Here is a 21,030-nt window from a genome sequence, read left to right on the forward strand (position 1 = left end):
TATTATTATCTGTTATGAGAGAACACTTGCCCCATTTCCATGGCAAGCAGAGTTTATTAAGTCTACATGGAAGCTGATAAAATTCTGTGAGCTTTACCAGAAAAGTCACAACCTGAAGGAAGGCTTTCATGTCAGAGGAGCCATTAAGGACATTCTCAGCTCTTTTTCTAGAAATTAGGAGGATCATTGGATGAGATGAAGAAGCTTAAATGCTGCACTTAGAAAACTCTGCTGGGCTTTGGCAAGACAGTTACTAACTTTCTGTCCAGAATTGGCAGGGCTAGCTCTTATACTTTTCAAATAAGCCAGGGGTGTCAAACTCAATTTCATTGAGGGCCACATCAGCATTGCGGTTGCCCTCAGGGGGCCAGGTGGGTATGGTCTGGGTGGGCGGGGCCTACTGGGTGGGTGTGGCTAGAGTGCATATGGCCTACTGGGTGGGCATGGCCAGCTCTACATCGTTCACATCAAGGGTGCCTATGGGGGCCTGGGCAGGACTGGGACAGATCTGAGAGTCTTTGGGCCAGGGCCAAGGCAGTGGGGGCCGTTCCCTCACTGTTTCCAGGATGGCTTCGCGGGCCGCATGAAACCACTTTGCGAGCTGGATCTGGCCCCCGGGCCTTGTGTTTGACATGTCTGAAATAAGCAATTTAAAGTGCAGTGTGGCTTCCCGTGATGCAAATATGTTGGTCATTTATTAATAACTGCATGTCACACTACTTATTAAATACACAAAAGTGAATCTGAAGAAAAATCATTGCAAACTGCCCTAGACCAGAGCCAATAGCTAATAAGCACAAGTGTTTCTCTCTTTTTGCCTCTTGGCATAGCTCACTTGGGAAGTGCACCTGGAGCTCTGTAAACTAACAAGATGAAAGAGTTAGCAATATGCTAACTAAACACAACAGCCAGATATGATGAACAATTAATTAAACTATTTCATTTTGTGACAGAATATTTGTTCAATGGAATGATAAACATGTTTTTCAGAGGCGGAAGCTTGTCTTAGGTACTATGCAGTAAGCTATTGAGGTTAGCCCAACCCAGAGTGTAGTAGGTACTCCCCTTTTTACTGCATTACCTGTGCAACAATGTCTCTCAAGCACCAACTTAGAAAGATTCCCAGGCTTAGGACCAGGACTTTTTTTCTCATAGAACGCTCAGAAGGGCGTTCTGGCACCTTTTTTTTTTTGGAGAAAAAAAAAAAGCTCCCTCTATTGGCTTTAGGAGTAGGCAATCTTGGCTCTTTTTTATGACTCGTGGACTTCAACTCCCAGAAATCCTGAGCCAGCCATGCTGAGGGGAAAGAGAGAGGTTTCCAAGCTGAGGCATGCTGGCTCAGGAATTCTGGGAGTTGAAGTCCTTGAGTCATAAAAGAGCCAAGGTTGCCTACCCCTGCACTAGAGGAGGACATTAAAATTATTTACAAAGTTACTTCTTTAGGAACTAAACTTTTAGAATCTAAAACAGCTAATTCAAAAAAGCCAACAGAAAAGAACCTCACATTTTTCATCTGCTTCTGTCTTTTGGAAGGTAAAATTAGATAACAAAATAATCTATTTCCTATGTTAACATCTCTGCAATGAAATCAATAAAGGTAACAGGAAAGAAATGAGAAACATTTTTCTCAGTGTAATATGTCTAATTTAGCTGATGCTAGAAAAAAATAGTATCTTTTGTACACTCTTGAAAACTATTTTGAATCTATAACCATCTATTACAACTAAACCACTTTAAATTAAACAATTCTTAAGAATGAAATATTCTTAATTTGGACTTTAATTTTACTGTTTGGACTGTTGTGCGTTTTGAAAAATAGATTATTTAGAATCAAGTTATGCTACACTTCAGTCTTTAAATAATTATCCTAGTATATACATAACAATATATGATGTTTTCCATGGTGAGCTTAACATCAATAACATTTATTAAAAAGGCTAAAATAATTTCTGGTGGTATTATCTGTACATTAAAATTTTGTTTAGTCACAATCTTTCACTTTTCACATTCTGAACAAGCAGTGGTCATGTATCCTAGCAAAAGATGTTACATATGTGCATAAGTGTAGTCAGTAGCATATGCCTTTTAAAAATATCAAACATGCAAAGAAACAAAAATAAGTCCAAATTATCTGTATCCAGAAATGCCAACTTTGCAACCAATATTTCTCATCCATAACTATGGCACCCTAAGTATACCTGCATACATGCAAATGCTTCTCTGGGATCAGTAACGCAGCAGGGATTGCTTTTTCCTTCCAGTAACAGATTGCTGGAGAATTCCAATGTTTGTTACAATTTTTTCTGGATGTGGTTGGAAAGAGGTTGTTTGGCGCCAGAGACCACTGCCATGAGGATCACAGCTGTGGGTCGAGGTTCGGAGCAGCTCCGGGTGGGGGCTCAGCACGGGCTGCGGCGTGGCAACTGTGGGGAGGGAAATCCCCATGGTGGCTGTGGGGAGGGGAATCCCCGCAGCATGTGGCTCCGAGCCGCAGGGACAGGGGTGCAAAGGACGCTGTACCAAGACACCGGCATCGCTCCCAGTGACAGAACCTCTGAGTTCCAGCACCTTTTTTTTTAAGGAAAAAAGCACTGCTTAGGACAACAATCTGGCTGAGTTATAGGAATGGCTGATAGCAGCATTTATGAAAACAAACATGTTGCTGGTCTTTTTTGGATCATACTATTTGAAACTGCAAGTAGATAATAAATCTGAATCAGTTTTAACAGAAAGGTAATAGGCCCTACTAGTACTGATGATGTTACCTAGTTTGGGTAATGAAATGTCTGCAAGAAAACCATCAAGCTCATGTCAACCCTGAGCTACAAATATTTTCCTTTATTGGAACCTTTTTTGTATTTGCAACATTTTGTTGCTAATGCTATAGAATTAGAAGAATATTTTCTAACATGTGACCCGTTGCCCATTGTCTAAAGAAACACAGTCCATTGTGCTAAAATTGATTTCTTATGCAATATATATAGGTCACTTCAGTCTGGTTCACATATGTATTGAGGTGATTAAGTGTGTCAGTAATGGAGAATGATTCAAACTTATCTACTTGCAGCTCCAAGTAAGACCAACCACGTGTTTGTTTTCATAAATACTGCACTCAGCCATTCCTATAATTCAACCAGAATGTTTTCTTGCAGACATTTTATTACCCAAGCTAGATAACATCGTCAGTGCTTGTAGAAATATCTACAAGAAAACAACCCAGTTCAGATAGCACTAAGGACTCCTTGTAAATAACAAAATCAGGTTTGGGAGAAATAGTGCTTTTAAAAAATTCATTAAAATTGCACTTCTCTTTCATCTATTCTCTGTACCAAAATTTGACAAGAAAGTGGTTTGCACGGATATGAAAAGCCTGTGGAACATAGCACCAGCAATAGCACTTATATCCTGCTTCACAGTGCTTTACAGCCCTAAGTGGTTTTACAGAGTCAGCATATTGCTCCCAACAATCTGGGTCCTCATTTTACTGACTTTGGAAGAATGGAAGTCTGAGTCAACTTTGAGCCAGTGAGGATCGAACTCCTGACAGTGGCAATGCAGAGTCTAGCTACAGTACTGCATTCTAACCATGGTGCGACCATGGTTCCTTCATCTTCCTTTCTTTATTTTCCTGACAAGAACTCACAATTAAAATTCAAGTATTTTACTTTCCTTGAAGAATTCACTTTTGGCAAATTGTAAGTAAAATGTATATCTTAATATCACAGATAAAATTTAATAGCTTTAATACCTTACACCCATCACAATAATTACTCATTGGCACTAACTGATATAACAAACTTTAAGCCATGCAAATAATAAGTTATGTGAATCAGCCCTCTTCTAAGCCAGGGCTTTTCAACCTTTTCACAGATTGTACCACTTTTAGGGTATGGCAATATTCGAGTACAAGCAGTCGCCTAGCAAGCTGTTAAAAACTTGATGACAAAAATAAAAAAGGGAAAAAATTGATAAAGTACAGGTAGCGTCAGAACCCATTCCTATTTCATTTCTGTCTATCCCCTCTGACCCAAAATCAAATCTCACCTTTCCCTGGGTTCTGCCATACTCCCAAGGGGGAGGGTAGATGTGCCCACGGGCTTATGGCATCTGCTTCCTCTATCTGCTACAATGTAACCTTTTGCTTAGTTTATTGCCTTTGCTTCCTCTACCTGCTACAATGTAACAATTTGCTTCCTGCGTTCTCTCTCTCTCTGAACTTTTATCTCCTAAACTGTCAGCTAGAACAAGGGAGGAAATAAGGAATGTAACCTCAGTGCCTGGTTTATTTCTATGCTCTCAGAGGAAGGTGTGAAGAGGCTGCCGACCAGACCATCGCTGCATGAACTGGAGACAGGCTTATGTTATCTCTCCTTTTCCCATGATGGACCTAACACCTGGGGATTGGCCGTCCCATACCGGGTGGGCGTACTATGGGTGAGGTCTTGTTTGGGGATACTTTAATCTATCGCTCTGCATGGGAAATCTCACATCCTGTCTATTATGCCTGCTATTAACTACTCTTAATAAAAGTTCCTGTTGGAAGAAATTGCTTTCTGCTTTCTTAAGATGTTGGATTGAAATGGGTCCTGACAGGTAGTCCTCGACTTACAACAGTTCGCTTACTGACTCTTTGAGGTTACAACGGCACTGAAAATAGTAACGTATGATCATTTTTCACACTTATGACTGTTGGATGCTTGGCAACTGATTCATATTTATGATGGTCAGAGTGTCCCAGTGTCATGCAATCTTCTGACAAGAAAAGTCAATGGGGAAACCAAATTCACTTAATAGCCGTGTTACAAATTTAACAACTGCAGTGATTCACTTAACAAATGTGGTAAGAAAAGTCATAAAATGGGGTAAAACTCAATTTAACAAATTTCTCCCCCTTCTCCTTTTATATCCTCTCCTCTCTCCCCCTCTTCCTTTTATATCCTTTACTATCCCCCCTCCTCCTTTTATATCCTCTCCTCTCCCCCCTCCTTTTCTATCACAGGTGTCAAACTTGATTTCATTGAGGGCCACATTAGCATTGTTACCATTGGGGCCGGGGTGGGGGGACGTGGCCAGCTCAGTGTTGCTGAGATCATGGGGCACCTGTGGTGGGGCAGGTAAACTGTGGGGGGGATCTGGGGGTTTCTGGTAGAGGGTGGTGGGATGGGTGGGCACAGGGGCATGGTCCACCAGAGGGCGTCACTGTCCCTATTGGAGGGACATGCAGGGACTCCCGGATGGTTGTATGGACTGCCTGGAGCCCTTGGCAGTGGAGGGCAAGTGCCCAGCACGGCCCTTGAGCTCCCAGGGCACTAGGATCCCGCAGCCCAACCCAGTCTAGCCCCACTTCCCCCAATGGGTGCCCGGCTGCACTTACCTCCTTGAGGCTCCTGCTGCTGTGCTTGCTCTCCTTGACCAGGTTGCTCTTAGTGGGTTGCTCAGGAGGGCAAAGTGCATGGGTCAGAGGGAGCCCCACTCCCTCTCCATGCGAGGAGACTCAGCTTTGTAACCAAAGCATCCTTAGTGTTAGGATGGGAGACCACTAGGATAGGCCAGGAGGAGGGGCAGAGGGGTAGCGAAAGGCAGCAGGGCTGCTGTGGCCAAGTGCTAAGACAGGATTCCCTGACTCTCCCTCCCTCTCATTCCAACCTACTTCCTTCTTTCCTTACTCCCTCACTCCCCTCCTTCCTTGCCTCCTCATTCCCATCTTCCTTCCTTCCTTCCTTCCTGTTTCCCTCCCTCCTTCCCTGTGTCCCTGCTTCTCATTCCCATCTCTTTCCTTCCTTCCTTCCTGTTTCCCTCCCTCCCCCTGCTTCTCATCCCCACCTCCTTCCTTCCTGTTTCCCTCCATCCTTCCCTGCCTCCCTATTTCTCATTCCCATCTCCTTCCTTCTTTCTTTCCTTCCTTCCTTCCTTCCTTCCTTCCTTCCTTCCTTCCTTCCTTCCTTCCTTCCTTCCTTCCTTCCTTCCTTCCTTCCTTCCTTCCTTCCTTCCTTCCTTCCTTCCTTCCTTTTGTGCACACCCAGGCAGGTTCAGTTTCTCACCATCTCCTCGCCCGGCCCAGCCTCTCCATGTGGTGAAGAGAGTGCACCACTGCCTACTGAAACCGGGCAGGCTGGGGACTGGGTGGCACGACAAAGGTAAAGTAGGCTCTCACATTGCTCGCTGCATCCCCTCCCCCAGAGCAGGTGTGTTGGAGTGGGTGAGGGCCAATTGTTGGTCACCTCCAGCCGATTCTGCCTTTCTTCATTCTAATGGAGTGTGATCCTTCCCCAGTTGCATTTCTTCCCTGTTTTTCGCTGCCACTTCTGTGTGCCTGGCATGGATGGCTGCCACGAAGTTGTAGATCGGCTCTTTGCTGGCCAGTTTTTTATCATCTCTCCCCACCTCCTCCTTTTCATTGCAGGTCCAGCTGACTCCTCTTCCCAAGGCTGCGTCTTTTTAATCTATCTCTCTCTCTCTCCCTCTCCCTCTCCCCCCCCTCTCTCTCTCTCTCTCTTATATATATATATATATATATATATATATATATATATATATATATATATATATATGGGACGCGGTGGCTCAGTGGGTTAGGATGCTGAGCTTGTCGATCAGATGGTTGGCAGTTTGGCGGGTCGAATCCCGAGCGCCGCGTAACAGAGTGAGCGCCTGTTACTCGTCCCAGCTTCTGCCAACCTAGCAGTTCGAAAGCACGTAAAAATGCAAGTAGAAAAATAGGGACCACCACGGTGGGAAGGTAACAGCGTTCCGTGCGCCTTTGGCGTCTAGTCATGCCGGCCACATGACCACGGAGACGTCCTCGGACAAGCGCTGGCTCTGCGGCTTTGAAACGGAGATGAGCACCGGCCCCTAGAGTCGGAAACGACTAGCACGCATGTGCGGGGGAACCTTTACCTTTACCATATATATATATATATATATATATATATATATATATATATATATATATATATATATATATATATATATATATATATAATTTTTTAACATAATCATCTTAATATTCATTAAACAGTGTATTTGTCTGGGTTTACATTTAAGAAACATTCACTAACAATTGATTTCTATAATATATAGTACACATAATTTTACTTGATTTCCTCTTTTTCCCATAATGTTCTCTTACTAACCTTAAGTTAATACAATTCTTGTTATTTTAGTGAATGACAATTAAGTATAAAAGTTTTCTAATATATCTATAGATAATAATCACATCAATATAATATTCCTTTTCTATCTAGTCATTCTAGTTGTCTCATCATAGATCCTGTTTACAGTTCTTGTTTACATTTGTTTTTTCCACAATGTTCAAAACATTATTACTGGTTAAGATTTTCTCAAAGTTAATTACATTTAAATATTTAAGTCTATTTTTTCTCTCATGTAAGCCAACCCAATACTTTTACCTTTCATAAGGAATAAATAAGATTAAAAAAAGAAAAAAGAATAAGAATAAAAAAGATAGTATGCTACTTAAAATCCCTTTTTCTTATAAACATACATATTTCCAAAAAAATTGTTCTTTTTTACCATAATTAAAAATATATTTAATCTTTAAATATTCCATTTAATAAATCTAGTCCTCTAGTCTTTTAACTCTTATTGAAAACATTTTTAATCCATTGTAATTTTTTTTAAAAATCAATCACCTTTAAATATCTAAAACATTTCCTTTATATAAGCCATTCCAACTCTTTTATATTACTCATATCAAGAAATAAAAGAAAAAGAAAGAAGAAAAAGAAAGCACTATGTTACTTGAGGGGCTCTTCCCTCTTAAAATCAAATTCATATCCAATTTTTTTCTATTTCTTTAATCATATTCAAACAGGTGTTTCTTTTTTAAATATTCTCTCTTAGGCCCTATCATTTATTTTCTTAATTTTCACTTTAGCCTTTTTCTTTTACCCAGTATCTTTCTTAATTGATGTGTTCTGCTGAATCAAAGAATCTTTCCATATTCTTGTAGGTGTTATTGTAGATATAAAAGGTAAGACAAATAAAATAGGTTGAAAATCTTTTTCTTTCTTTTTCTCTGCTTCTCTTATCACTTTTTGTCTCTACAGTTCTAATGTTTTTCCTGGCATCTCTGCAGTCCATTTTGCCCAATCTCTTTTCTTATACTAAAGTTTGTTTTGTGGTGTTAAAGTATAAGTTGTCTTTTCCAAATCCAGTATTTCTTGTAAATGTTTTTCCACTTGGGTTAAATCATACTTCTTTGTTTTGTTAGGTTCCATCTTTAAGTCTCTACCCTCAAGTTTGTATTCAGTTGTCTGTTTTATCTGCCCCTTCTCTTGTTGTTTCCTGGGATATTTTTTTTGTTGCAAAGTTAAATTGGAGATGAATTGGTTTATATTTTCAAAGTTATTTTGGATTTCTTTGTGGTTTGAAATCATTGTTATTTGAATTAGTTGCAACATATCATATGTCTCCTCTTGAAAAGTATTTATTTTTTCTTGATAGGTTTTTTCTATAAATCTCTGATTTTCCATGATGACCAAGAATCCAAATTTTCTTTTCTCTGTAAATAGGCTTGGGGTCAGAGTTAAATAGATACTTGTAATCCAGAAAATTCAAAAAAGCTTTTTTTGTTGTTGTTGCCTGAAGTTTGTAAGTCTCACTTTGTCTGCAGCCCAGATTGTTTTCTTTTTAGTCACAGCTGTTCTCTAAGGGGGGCCTTCACCCAGGTTCGCCTGGTGCGCCAGTTGCGGCCCTATCTAGACCGGGATGCCCTGCGTACGGTCACTCATGCGCTCGTGACCTCTCATTTAGACTACTGCAATGCTCTCTACATGGGGCTGCCCTTGAGGACCACTCGGAGGCTCCAACTGGTACAGAATGCAGCTGCGAGAGTTGTGTTGGGAGTCTCCCGATACTCCCATGTTATACCTCTGCTCCGTGAGCTGCATTGGCTCCCAGTTGTCTTCTGGGTGAGATTCAAGGTTCTGGTAATGGTTTTCAAGGCCCTACATGGCATGGGTCCGGAGTACCTTAGGGAACACCTGCTGCCGGCGTCAACTTCCCTCCGCCCTGTGCGTTCCCACAGAGAGGGCCTCCTCAGGGTGCCACCGGTCAGAGAATGTTGTCTGGTGGCCCCCAGGGGGAGGTCCTTCTCTGTGGGCACCCCGGATTTATGGAATCGTTTGCCGGTTGAGCTCCGGATGGTGCCCGACCTTCGCTCCTTCCGACGCGATCTGAAGACTTATTTATTCGAACAAGCTGGCCTGGCCTGATGGGGGATGGGTTTGGATTTTATTGTTGTTTTAAATGTATTTTAACCTATTGTTATAACCTGGGCATTTCGTTTAATTCTTTCTTAACTTTTGTATTTTTTTATTTTTATATGTTTGCCCTGTTCACCGCCCTGAGTCCTTCGGGGGAAGGGCGGTATACAAATAAAATAATAATAATAATAATAATAATAATAATAATAATAATAATAATAATAATAATAATAATAATAATAATAATAATAATAAAAAAACATTTTATACAGATTTTCTTTATATGCAGTTGACATTGTCAATTTATAATTTCTCTCCCATAGTTTTTGCCATTCTTCTCTCTATAGTATAACCAAAATTCTCCGCCCATCTTGTCATTGTCCCTTTAATTTGTTCACTTTCCATCTCTAAAGTTAACAAAAAGTTATACAATTTTTTAATTAATTTCTCATCAGACATTAATAATATCTTATCAAACACATTTTGTTCTTTATAAAATCCATACATTTTCATATCTTTTTCATATCTATTTTGTATTTGTAAACATACCCACCATGACATGTTGATACCCTGATATTCCAGTTCTTGCTTCGATTTCAATGTCCCATCAATAGTTAAAATATCTTTATATGTCCACATTTTTTCAAAATCTAACAAGTTTACATGTGAAAAAGCTTCAATTGTTGATAACCACCCTGGAATTTTTAAATATATTTTCATTTTGATTTTTCCCCATACAGTTATCAAAGCATTTCTAATACAGTGGTTTTGAAAATATCTATGAATTTTGTTTTTCCCATACCATAAAAACGTGTGCATTCCAATTGTAAATCATGTCCCTCCAAGCATAACAACCTTTTATTCCAAAGCATTATCCATTCTTTCACCCATGTCAATACTGATGCTTGATAATACAAAGTCCACTCAGGTAAACCCAAACCCCCATTTTCTTTAGTATCTTGCAAAGTTTTCTTTTTTATTCTAGCTTTTTTCCCCTGCCATATAAACTTCAAAACTAAAGAATCCAACTCTTTAAAAAAAGTCCCCCAAGTTTTATCGGGATTGTCTGGAACAAAAATAGAATCTTAGGCAATATATTCATCTTAATTGTAGCTATCCTTCCTAGTAAGGACAATTTCAAATTCTTCCACTTTTCCAGGTCTAACTTTTATTTGTTTCAATAGTCTTATATAGTTGTCTTCTTTTAATGTTGAACATTTAGCTGATAAATATATACCCAAATATTTTACACTATCTGTACCTCTATCACCTCTGATATTCGATTTTTTTGCTTATTCGTAACATTTTTCACTATTATTTTAGTTTTTTCCTTATTAATTTTTAATCCTGCTACTTCACCATATTGTTCCAATTTCTTCCACAATTTTGGAATCATCTTCAAAAGATCTTCCAAAATGAATACCAAATCATCAGCAAATGCTTGTAATTTATATGTTTCACCTTTTAACTCCAAAGCTCTAATTTCTGTATCTTGTCTTATATTTTGATTTAAAACTTCCAAAGTAAAAATGAATAGCAGAGGAGACAGAGGACATCCTTGCCTTGTGCCTTTCCTTATTTCAAAACTTTCAGTACAATCTCCATTTACTTTGGCAGTTTGTTTGCTATGTATTGTTTTTACCATATTTACAAAGTTCTGTCCAAAATCCATTGCTTGTAATTGATAAATTAAAAACTGCCATGAAAGATTATCAAATGCCTTTTGAGCATCTAAAAATACTAATGCCATTTGTTTCCCTGGATGTAATTTGTAGTATTCCAGTATATCTATTATCATTCTTAAATTGTTTTTAATTTGTCTCTTTGGTAAAAAGCCGTTTTGGTCCAGATGTATAAATTCAACCAAATATTTCTTCAATCTCTCCGCCATTATTGAAGTAAAAACTTTATAATCCACATTAAGTAGTGAAATCTGTCTGTAATTTTTGATCTGGGTCAGATCTGAATCGTCTTTTGGTATTAAAGAAATATTTGCTTCGACCCACATTACTGGCATTTTAGCTTCTATTAAAAGTCCATTACAAACATCTTTAGTATCTCTTGCAAACTTTTATATAGTTCTGCCGGATGTCCATCTGGGCCAGGAGCTTTACCATTTTTTTTGTCTCTTTATAGCCTCGGTGTTATTTCCATCATTGTAACTCCTTCGTCTAACATATTTTTAAATGTCTCTGAAATATTTGGAAGATTACTATTTTCTAAATATTTTACAGTCTTCTCTCTCGGAATCTCCTTGTTATCATATAAGTCTTTATAAAATTCTTCAACTATCTTTTTTATTTCTTCATTTTTATATTGTAAATAACCTTTCTCATCCAGCAAATTGTATATTATTGTTTTTTCTTTTTCTTTTTTAAGTTTATAAGCTAACCATCTTCCCGGTTTGTTGGCGTTTTCAAAAAAGTTTTGCTTTGCTCTTTTAATCTGTTCTGCCATTTTTTCTGAGTCTAACAAGTTTAGTTTATGTTTTATCATATCCATATCTCTTTGTAAAGTCTTTTTTTGCAGATTTTTTTGCAATTCTAATTCTAATTTTTCAAATTCCTCTCTTAGTAATGTATACTGCTGTTTTCTCTGTTTATTTTTCTTTGCCATGTACGATATTGCTATACCTCTGAAATAGGCTTTAGTTGTGTCCCATAAATTTTGTATCTTAGTATCTTCTTTTTTATTTTCTTTTTAAAAAATTCCATTTCTTTTTTTGTTAATTCTATAAATTCTTTTTCTTTTAATATAGAACGGTTTAAAGTCCATCTTAGCCTTTTTTGTATCTCTTTCCAAGACATTTTCAATGGGTTATGATCTGCCCATGTACCTATTTCTGTTTCAATGTCCTGCACATTCATTCTCAGATCCGCGGTCATCCAAATCATATCAATTCTTGACCAGGATTTCTGGCTATTTGAGTAAAAAGTATATTGTAATTTTTGTGGGTTTATTTCCCTCCAAACATCTTGAATTCCAATTTCCTCTGCCATATCAAAAATGTCTTAGGTAGTCTTCCTCTACCAATTTTCTTTGTTTTGTTACTTTTGTAGTCAATTTTTCCATCTATTATTGCATTAAAGTCTCCTAGTAAACAAATATTTTGATACTCCATTTCTATTATTTTTTATGTAGATTTTTATAAAAATTTGTCCTGATTGTTATTTGGTGCATATATTGCCACTAATAATATTTGTTTTTGATGCAAATAAATCTCTACCATTAATATTCTTCCTTCTTCATCTGAATACACCATTTTCAAATTTATTGTCTCTTTAATATATAGAGCTACTCCTCTTTTTTTGTTGTGCCGATGCATAATAAAGTTTTCCAATTTTTGGATATTCCAATAGTTTATAATGTTGTGCTTTTATATGCGTTTCTTGCAAACAAATTATGTCCAAATTTAGTTTCCATAATTTCCTAAAAAATCTTGTTTCTTTTAATTGGAGAATTAAATCCATTTATATTTACTGAAAAAATTCCACTTTCTTTATCCATTTCCATTACTTTATTTATTTATTTTATTTATTTATTTATTTGTTTTTATATACCGCCCTTCTCCCGAGGGACTCGGGGCGGTGTACAGAGTAAGGTAGGTATACAGTTGAACAATAGTAAAAAACAATAGTAAAAAACAACTGAGACCCCAAGAGCTATCAGGCCAGGCCGGACTGCTGGAACAGGTAAGTTTTTAAGTCGCGCCGGAAGGTGCGACGGTCGGGGGCCATCCGGATTTCGGTAGGCAAGCAGTTCCAGAGGGTTGGCGCACCCACTGAGAATGTCCTCCCCCTGGGGGCCACCAGCCGACATTCTTTGAGCGGTGGCACCCTGAGGAGGCCCTCTCTGTGGGAGCGCACAGGACGGTGGGGTGTTGATGTTGGCAGAAGGTGCTCCCTTAGGTAGTCCGGACCCATGCCATGTAGGGCTTTGTATGTCATTGTTAGCACCTTGAATTTCACTCGGTAGGCAACCGGAAGCCAGTGCAGCTCACGGAGGAGAGGTGTGATATGGGAGTATCGGGAGGCCCCCAAAAGTGTTCGTGCAGCTGCACTCTGCACCAGTTGAAGCTTCCGAGTGGCTCTCAAGGGCAGCCCCATGTAGAGAGTGTTACAGTAGTCAAGGCGAGAGGTCACAAGTGCATGGGTGACTGTACGTAAGGCATCCAGGTCCAGATAAGGTCGTAGTTGGCGCACCAGTCGAACCCGGGAGAAGGCCCCCTTGGTCACAGCTCCTATGTGATCTTCCAAGGATAGCTGTGAGTCTAGGAGGACACCCAGGTTGCGGGCCCTATCAACAGGGGGTAATAACTCATCCCCGATGTTAAGGGATGGAATGTTCTGAGTATCCTGGCTTGACGTTCAGTCTTGTCCGGGTTGAGTTGAAGCCTGTTCCTCCCCATCCATTCCCGGACCGCTTTCAGGCAACGGGACATCACGTCGAGGGCATCACTGATGCTGTTTGGAGTTGAGATGAAAAGCTGGGTGTCATCAGCATACTGATGGTACCCTACTCCAAAACCACGAATGATCTCACCCAGCGGTTTCATGTAGATGTTGAACAGGAGAGGTGAGAGAACCGACCCCTGAGGGACTCCACAAACGAGAGGCCTCGGAGTCGACCTCTGTCCTCCTGCCAGCACCGACTGCGAGCGAACCAGGAGAAAGGAGGAGAACCACCGCAGAACCGTGCCTCCCACTCCCAGTCCCCTGAGGCGCCGCAGCAAGATACCATGATCGATGGTATCGAAAGCCGCCGAAAGGTCTAATAAGACTAGGACAGAGGAATGGCCCCTGTCCCAGGCCCTCCAGAGATCATTCATCAGAGCGACCAATGCCGTCTCCGTGCTGTAGCCCGGCCTGAAGCCCGATTGGCACGGGTCTAGATAAACCGCTTCCTCCAGGACCTGAGGAAGTTGATGCGCCACCATACTCTCAACAACCTTCGCAAGGAAGCAAAGGTTGGAGACTGGACGAAAGTTATTCAATGAGGTTGGGTCCAAGGTGGGCTTCTTGAGGAGAGGTCTCACCACCGCCTCCTTCAAGGAGGTGGGGAAGTGACCCTCACTCAGAGAAGCAGAGATGACCGCCTGAAACCAGCCTCGTGTCCCCTCTCGAGCTGCATAAGCCAGCCAGGAAGGGCACGGGTCCAGTAAGCATGTGGAGGAGCTCAACCTCCTCATAATCCTGTCCACTTCCTTTGGAGTCACAGGATCAAATTCCTCCCAGATGACGTCGACAAGACTGTCCATGTCCTGTTCCTCCGACTCTGCCCAGTTGGAGTCCAGGCCGGTTCGAATCCGAGCGATTTTATCCAACAGATATTGACCGAATTCCTCGGCTCGACCCTGTAAGGGTTCCTCCCTCACCTCTTGGTTCAGAAGGGAGCGAGTCACTCTGAACAGGGCAGCCGGGCGATTATCTGCGGACGCGATGAGGGTGGAAAAGTAATTGGATTTCGCCACCCTTATCGCTGCGAGATAAGACCTGGTGAGGATTCTTAGTCGCAATCAGTCGGATTCGGATCGACTGGATCTCCAATGGCTCTCTTGGCCCCGTCTCCGACACTTCATCTCCCGGAGCTCCGCGGTGAACCATGGGGCTCGCTGGGATCTGCGCCGGGTCAGGGGCCGCAGGGGTACAACTCGGTCCAGAGCCTCCGTGGCTGCCCTTTCCCAGGCTTCCACTAAGGCGTCCACCGAGCTGTGAGCAGGGAGTGCAGGTGGGTTCCCAAGCGCTGCCTGGAACCTATCAGGGTCCATTAGGCGCCTGGGGCGGTACCATCTGGTTGGCACCGTGCACCCACGGCGGGGGGTGGCAAAGGGGAAGTCTAGCCGTAGGAGGTGATGATCAGTCCATGACGGGCGTAACAGTTGTGGAGCCCCCACCAATATCATCACGCCACCGTCCAGATAAGAACACCAAGTCGGGGGTGTGGCCTCCCTCATGAGTCGGTCCAGAAATTATTTGTGACAGGTCCATGGCCGTCATGGAAGCCATGAACTCCCGAGCTAGTTCGGACGATCCTCCCAGGGACGGTAGGTTGAAGTCGCCCAAGACCATGAGTTTGGGGAATTCAACCACCAACCCTGAGAGGACATCGAGTAGCTTAGGCAGGGCTGCCGCTGCACGATTAGGTGGAAGGTACGCCAGCAGCAGGCCCAACTGCGCCCCCGGACCGTATCTCAGAAAGAGAGACTCACACCCGACTATCTGAGGGACGGTGGTCTCCCGCGGGCTAAGGGTCTCCCTGATGATTACTGCCACTCCTCCGCCCCTACCATGGGCCCGAGGCTGGTGCAGCACCTGGAAACCAGGCGGGCAGAGGTCAACCAGAGGGACACCACCCTCTGGGCCCAGCCAGGTTTCCGTGATGCAAGCCAGGTCCACGTGCTCACTCTCCACTAGGTCTCGAATAAGGGGAGCCTTGTTAGCAACGGACCTGGCATTTAGGTAGACCAGCCTGAGCTTAGGAGGCTGCACATCTTCGCTCCCGGGTCCTCGGGGGAAGTACAGAGGGTCGGAGCGTCTCACCGCTTGTAGAGAGCGGAGATGACCCTCCCGGTGTCGATACGGCCCTCTGCTTGTGCACCTTCTGCCGTTCCCCACCATCCTGGGAATTGGTTGTCCGTCAGCTCGCCACTGGGCTTTGTCGGCGACTGGCCCTCGTTCCTCACCTTCGTGAACGGTCGTAGGCCTGGCCTGCGCTATGGTAGTTGGAAGGCCCCCCTTCGCCGAACAACCATAGTCTTTTCCCGCCCCCCTCCCTAACCCGACAAAGAACTTAACTAGGAACTTAACCAGGGGCCTCTTGTTGGACTTATGCTGGAGGCCCCTGACCCTGCCCGGCCATCTCTCAGAGGCCCATGGTCGGGCCCATCATCGAGATTGGATGTAGCGTAGGCGGGTCGCACCCAGGAGAGGGGGGAACCCCTGAGGGCATGTAGGTCTGTGCTGGAATATTGGAGTAGCATAGAGTCACAAGGGTTTTTTGGGAAGGCAGTCCCCTGGATGGAGAATTGGCAGGAGGGTCGAGTCGGGTAGGTGGGTATCTGGACCGTCACCCAGCCACTGCCACTTGGCTGGGTGAACCCCAGAAGCAGGCCACTCCCCATCCTCTCACGATGGGTTGTGACTGTTTCCGGGCGTGGTCCAGAACCCACTCTGGGTAAAGCACACCCTATAGAGCTCTCACCTCTATGGGGATGCAGGTGTAAGGTCAAGCCACTCTGCCACCGTGGCTTGCACCCAGGCCCATCATGTCCTGTGGGGAGAGGGTGGGCAGGGAGGTTGAGAGTTGGTAGAGGCAAGGTGATGACAGCTTCGGTGGTCCAGTCGCCGCTGTCTCCACTGATCAGCTGGATCGTGGCGTCTTTTTGGTTGAAGATCGGCACGGAGACACCGTCGGCACCCAGGGTGCGGGCCGGAGACGCCACGCCGCGTCTATTAATGCTGCCGTCAAAGGTTCTTGGTAAAAGTGGTTGACCGGGGCCTGGAGAAGCTTTTGCTGCTGCCGCAGCCCTCGCCACCATCGCCTCCGTTGCACAGCTGTTCCGCTGATCCGCTGGTCCGCGGTGTCTCCTTTGATGTAGATCGGAGGCGCCGCCGCCTAGGAGTAGGTCAAGGTGGTCGAGGAAGGACGAAGGCGCCGGCCCCCACTCAAGACGGCTGCAGCGGTTCAGGGGGCGGGCCAGAGACGCCATGCCGCCGCTGCTAGCACCGCTGTCAAAGGCCCCTCGGAGGGCGGTCGATCGGGGCCCGGAGAAGCTGTCTCGCCGCCCGCGTCTTTGTTGCCGCCGCTTCCGTCGCATAGCTGGTCTGCGGCGCCTCCTTTGATCCCTCGGAGACGCCGCCACTATTCAGGAGCAGATCAGGAGGCCGAGGCAGAGCAGCGACTCCGGTCCCGCTCAGGATGGCTGCAACGGCAGCAGCGGCTCAGGGGGCGGGCCGGAGACGCCACGCCATCAGCGCTACCGCCGCTGTCAATGCCCCTGGGAGGTGATCGACTGGGCCCGGAGAAGCAGTCCCGGCCGTCGTCGTCTCCGTTGCTGCCACTTCCGCCGCCCAGCTGATCCGCGGCGCCTCCCTTGATCCTCGGAGACGCCGCCGTTGCCCGGGGGCAGATCAGGGAGCCGAGGCAGAGCGGAGACGCCGGCCCCACTCCAGATGGCTGCAACAGCTGCAGCGGCTCAGGGGGCGGGTCGGAGGCGCCACGCCGCCACTGCCACCGCCGGTGTCCAGGCCCATGGGAAGACGACCGACTAGGGCCCGGAGAAGCTCTCACCGTCGCCGTTGTCGACGTTGCCGCCGCCTCCGCCGCCCAGCTGATCTGCGGCGCCTCCGTTGATCCCTCGGAGACGCCGACGCCGCCCGGGAGCAGATCAGGGGGCCGAGGCAGAGCAGAGCTGCCGGCCCCACTCGGATGGCTGCAACGGCTGTAGTGGCTCAGGGGGCGGGCCGGAGACGCCACGCCGCCACCGCCACCGTCGTTGTTAGGCTCCTGGGGAAGATGATCGACTGGGGGTTGGAGAGCTGTCACCGCCGCTGTTGTCCTCGTCGCCACCTCCGCCGCACAGCTGATCTGCGGCGTCTCCTTTGATCCCTCGGAGACGCCGCTCTCGCCCGGGAGTAGATCAGGCGGTTGAGGCATAGCGGAGACGTTGGCCCCATTTAAAACGGCCGCCAACGGCCCAGGCGGCGGGGCGGAGATGTCCCGGTGCCCTTACGGCTGATTCGGGAGGCAGCGGGCGGCACATTGCCCAACTCATCTGCCCAAACTTCTGACCCCACCCCAGGGGTCCGATGACATCCCTGGGGGGCTCCTGGGGGGACGCCTTACCACTGGGGGTTACGGAGCTCTCCCCAGCACTGGTCTAACTGATCTGGTAGTTCTTTGTTCTCTAACAAGTCTTTCATCTTCCCCCTTTTGGAGACCTTCCTCTTTCTGTTCTTTTGTTTGTGCGGTTGCTCCTTGGATCTCCTCCTCTGTTTGTTTCTGTTCTTTACTTTCGTCTTGACCTCTTTTTACTCCTTCATCCAGAGTTGATCTATTCTTCTCTTCAAAGTCTTCTGCTTTCCAAATTGAGTCAAGTCTGTATCTTGTATTGTTCCAGTTTATTAAGATGCCTTCTGGTATCAGCCATCTAAAGTTTATGCCATTAGCCATAAGTTTTGTGGTCAAAAAATGGTATTGTCTTCGAGAATCTCTAACTCTCTTGGGTATCTGTTTTAAAACCACAATTTCTTTATTTTTATATTGTATTGGTTCATCTCTTAATTTTCATAGTATTTCATCTCTTATTGACTTCCTTACAAACTGTACATGTACTTCTCTTGGTAATTTATTTCTTCTTGCATAACTTGAGTTGAAACAAAAAGCCCTATCGAGCTCAAGTTGAATTTCCGATCTGTCTATTTTCACAGCGTCCTCCAGGATATCAATAATAACCTCTTCTATGTTTTCTGCTCTGTCCTCAGGAATATTTTGGAATCTCAAATAATACTCCGCATTTGCCATCTCCAAAATCTTAATTTCATTGTCTAACTTTTCATTTTCTTGCAATAAAATTTCTATCTTTTTGTCGTTATCACCTGTTTTTTCTTCAATCTTATTTATCTTCTGTTGGTTTTGTAATATCATTTGATTTTGAGATTCCAATTTCCCCTTTATATCTATCATTTCTTCATTTAACTTCTCCAATGTTGCTTGTGTAATTTTATGGTTCCCTTGTGTCTCCAAGCGATGCTTCTCCACCGTCTCTTGATTCTTCAACATAAGATCCTGAATAAATTTTAATGAGGTCTGTGTTTCACTTTGAACTGTAGTCTTTTCCCTTTGCAACATAGCTTCAATGGATCCCTGTGTTGTAGGACTGGATTGACCAACTGAGGGTACAGAGGAAGTTTTTTTCGTAAGTTTAGTAATATTAGATGAAGTCATTTTGAAGTTTACAGTCTGTAGCAAAAACAATGTCTGTTTAAACTTATTCAGATTCAACAAAAGTAGCTTAAAGTCTCAGTCTCATAACAAAGCAACTTTATCTTATTGCAGGTGTTCTTTCCAAGGTAACGCAATCAACAGAGGGAATTACAAAGCTTTCATTCTTCTTCTCTTTTTTCACCACTAGATGTCCTCCTTAGCTTATTTATCAATGTTCACTATTTTAAACGAAGAATCAATGTCCAATATTTTAAACAGAGAATCTCTTTTACCCCAAGTAATTACCCGCCACTCATAAATCTTCTGGGGGTCTTTGCCTTCCAGCTCTTATCATCAGGGATTCAACATTAATAATCTTCTAAGAGAAGGAAATGAAACCAGATTCAACACGCTGTTGGAATTCCTCTGAATTGTGATTCTCTTCTTCCTGTTGGAGACGTCTGTGGCTGACGATAGAAAACAGCCTTTTATCTTCGTTTAGCAGAGGGTCTTACAGTTTGCTCTGATTGGGCACCCCCTGATCTGAGCTCCTGAAGTGCCCCTTTCCTTCATTGCCTCTCCAAGGCAACTTTCGATCCTTTAAGGGTCGTTAGACGAAGAAAAAATCAAGCTGGAAAGCCGAGCACTGACTTTTCCAGCTTGTCTCAACGCTACCAAACAGGAAGTCCGATTCCCCCCTCCTCTACCGCACTCAACGCCCCTTCCCTAATCATCCAATAAACTATCTAGACTGCCTAAAACCACTGTCCCTCCCATGTTCCAGGAAGCCCCTTTGTACACATCCTATCTATCACCATCTAATTTTCTGTTAACAAAGCTCGGTTCCTATAGTTATTTCTGTATTTCCTTTGCTTGCGGTTTAGGTTAGCTAGCGTTTTCAGCTTGTCACTTTTGTACTTGTCAACTTTTAGATGAGATAGAGACAATCATTATTACTTAGGATTTTCAGGTGGCTTCTTCTAATGTCCTTTAGACTCATTAGAAATTTCTGAATAATATTTTATTCCTTTCAATCCACCCTTTCTTTTCTTTATCCCTTCAGAAATGTATAAACAATTTAAAAATACACTTTGCATATATGTATTACATTTTATACTTATATGTTGGCAAGCAAGCCTAAGCTATAGTGATCCCAGTTATAAAGGGGTTCACATCCATTCTGATAGTTCTTGTTCTACCTCTCTGGAATTTTCCAGTATCTCACTTTCTTGTTTTTCCTCCTCATTATCCCTCAGACACATCATTTCCTCATTTTTCTATGGTGGCATTCTTTTAGTAATGGCAGTTTCTGTTAATCTCTGTACCAGTCCTCTTATGTTTGATTAGCCTGTATACAAATCTATCCATTCTATATCCCGTAGAATTTGAATATCACTATCTCCCAATATAACTGAATTTAGATCAGGTTGTGTTCCCGCTGTCTAAATTTCAATTTCTCCTATGTATGTGGGCTAAAGAGTCTGTTGATGTCAGACCTTTATATATTTTTAACCAATCCTCCACTATTACTGTGTCACAAGTTTCTTCACAGGGACAGACTGTCCACAATTACAACAGTGATAAGAACAACAACATTCAGTGACACAATTGCAATCACAGAACCAACACATTATGTAGAAGTTTGTAGAATGTGGAGGTCCACAGCTGCTTCTGGAATCCTTGGATGGAATAACTTAAGCCACCACTCAGATTGAAAAAGCCAGAAAGCTGCTACTCCTGCAATGAGAAAAATCACAAACAAACCCAGGCTATTATTTCTTCACTCCACAATGACCACATCAGTTTTTGGTAATTTTTATTCACAGTGGGTCTTCTTCAGGAATTATTTTCCACTCTTTTGGCTCCACCCGTTTTCTTT

The 21,030-nt window shown here is 43.6% G+C and overlaps 1 protein-coding gene across 1 annotated transcript in view; it reads left to right on the top strand.

Annotated features, from left to right (window-relative positions):
• The first annotated feature begins 6,016 nt into the window (after window positions 1-6,016).
• Window positions 6,017-21,030, top strand: part of COA1 (cytochrome c oxidase assembly factor 1) — a 40,168-nt gene continuing 25,154 nt past the window's right edge. The window contains exon 1 of the mRNA XM_081342941.1: window positions 6,017-6,137. The gene's annotated coding sequence lies outside the window, so the exon portion shown is untranslated. The remainder of the gene's footprint in view (window positions 6,138-21,030) is intronic.

This window comes from Vipera berus (genome assembly GCF_964194415.1).
Source record: "Vipera berus genome assembly, chromosome: Z".
In the NCBI taxonomy this organism is placed as follows: Eukaryota; Metazoa; Chordata; class Lepidosauria; order Squamata; family Viperidae; genus Vipera; species Vipera berus.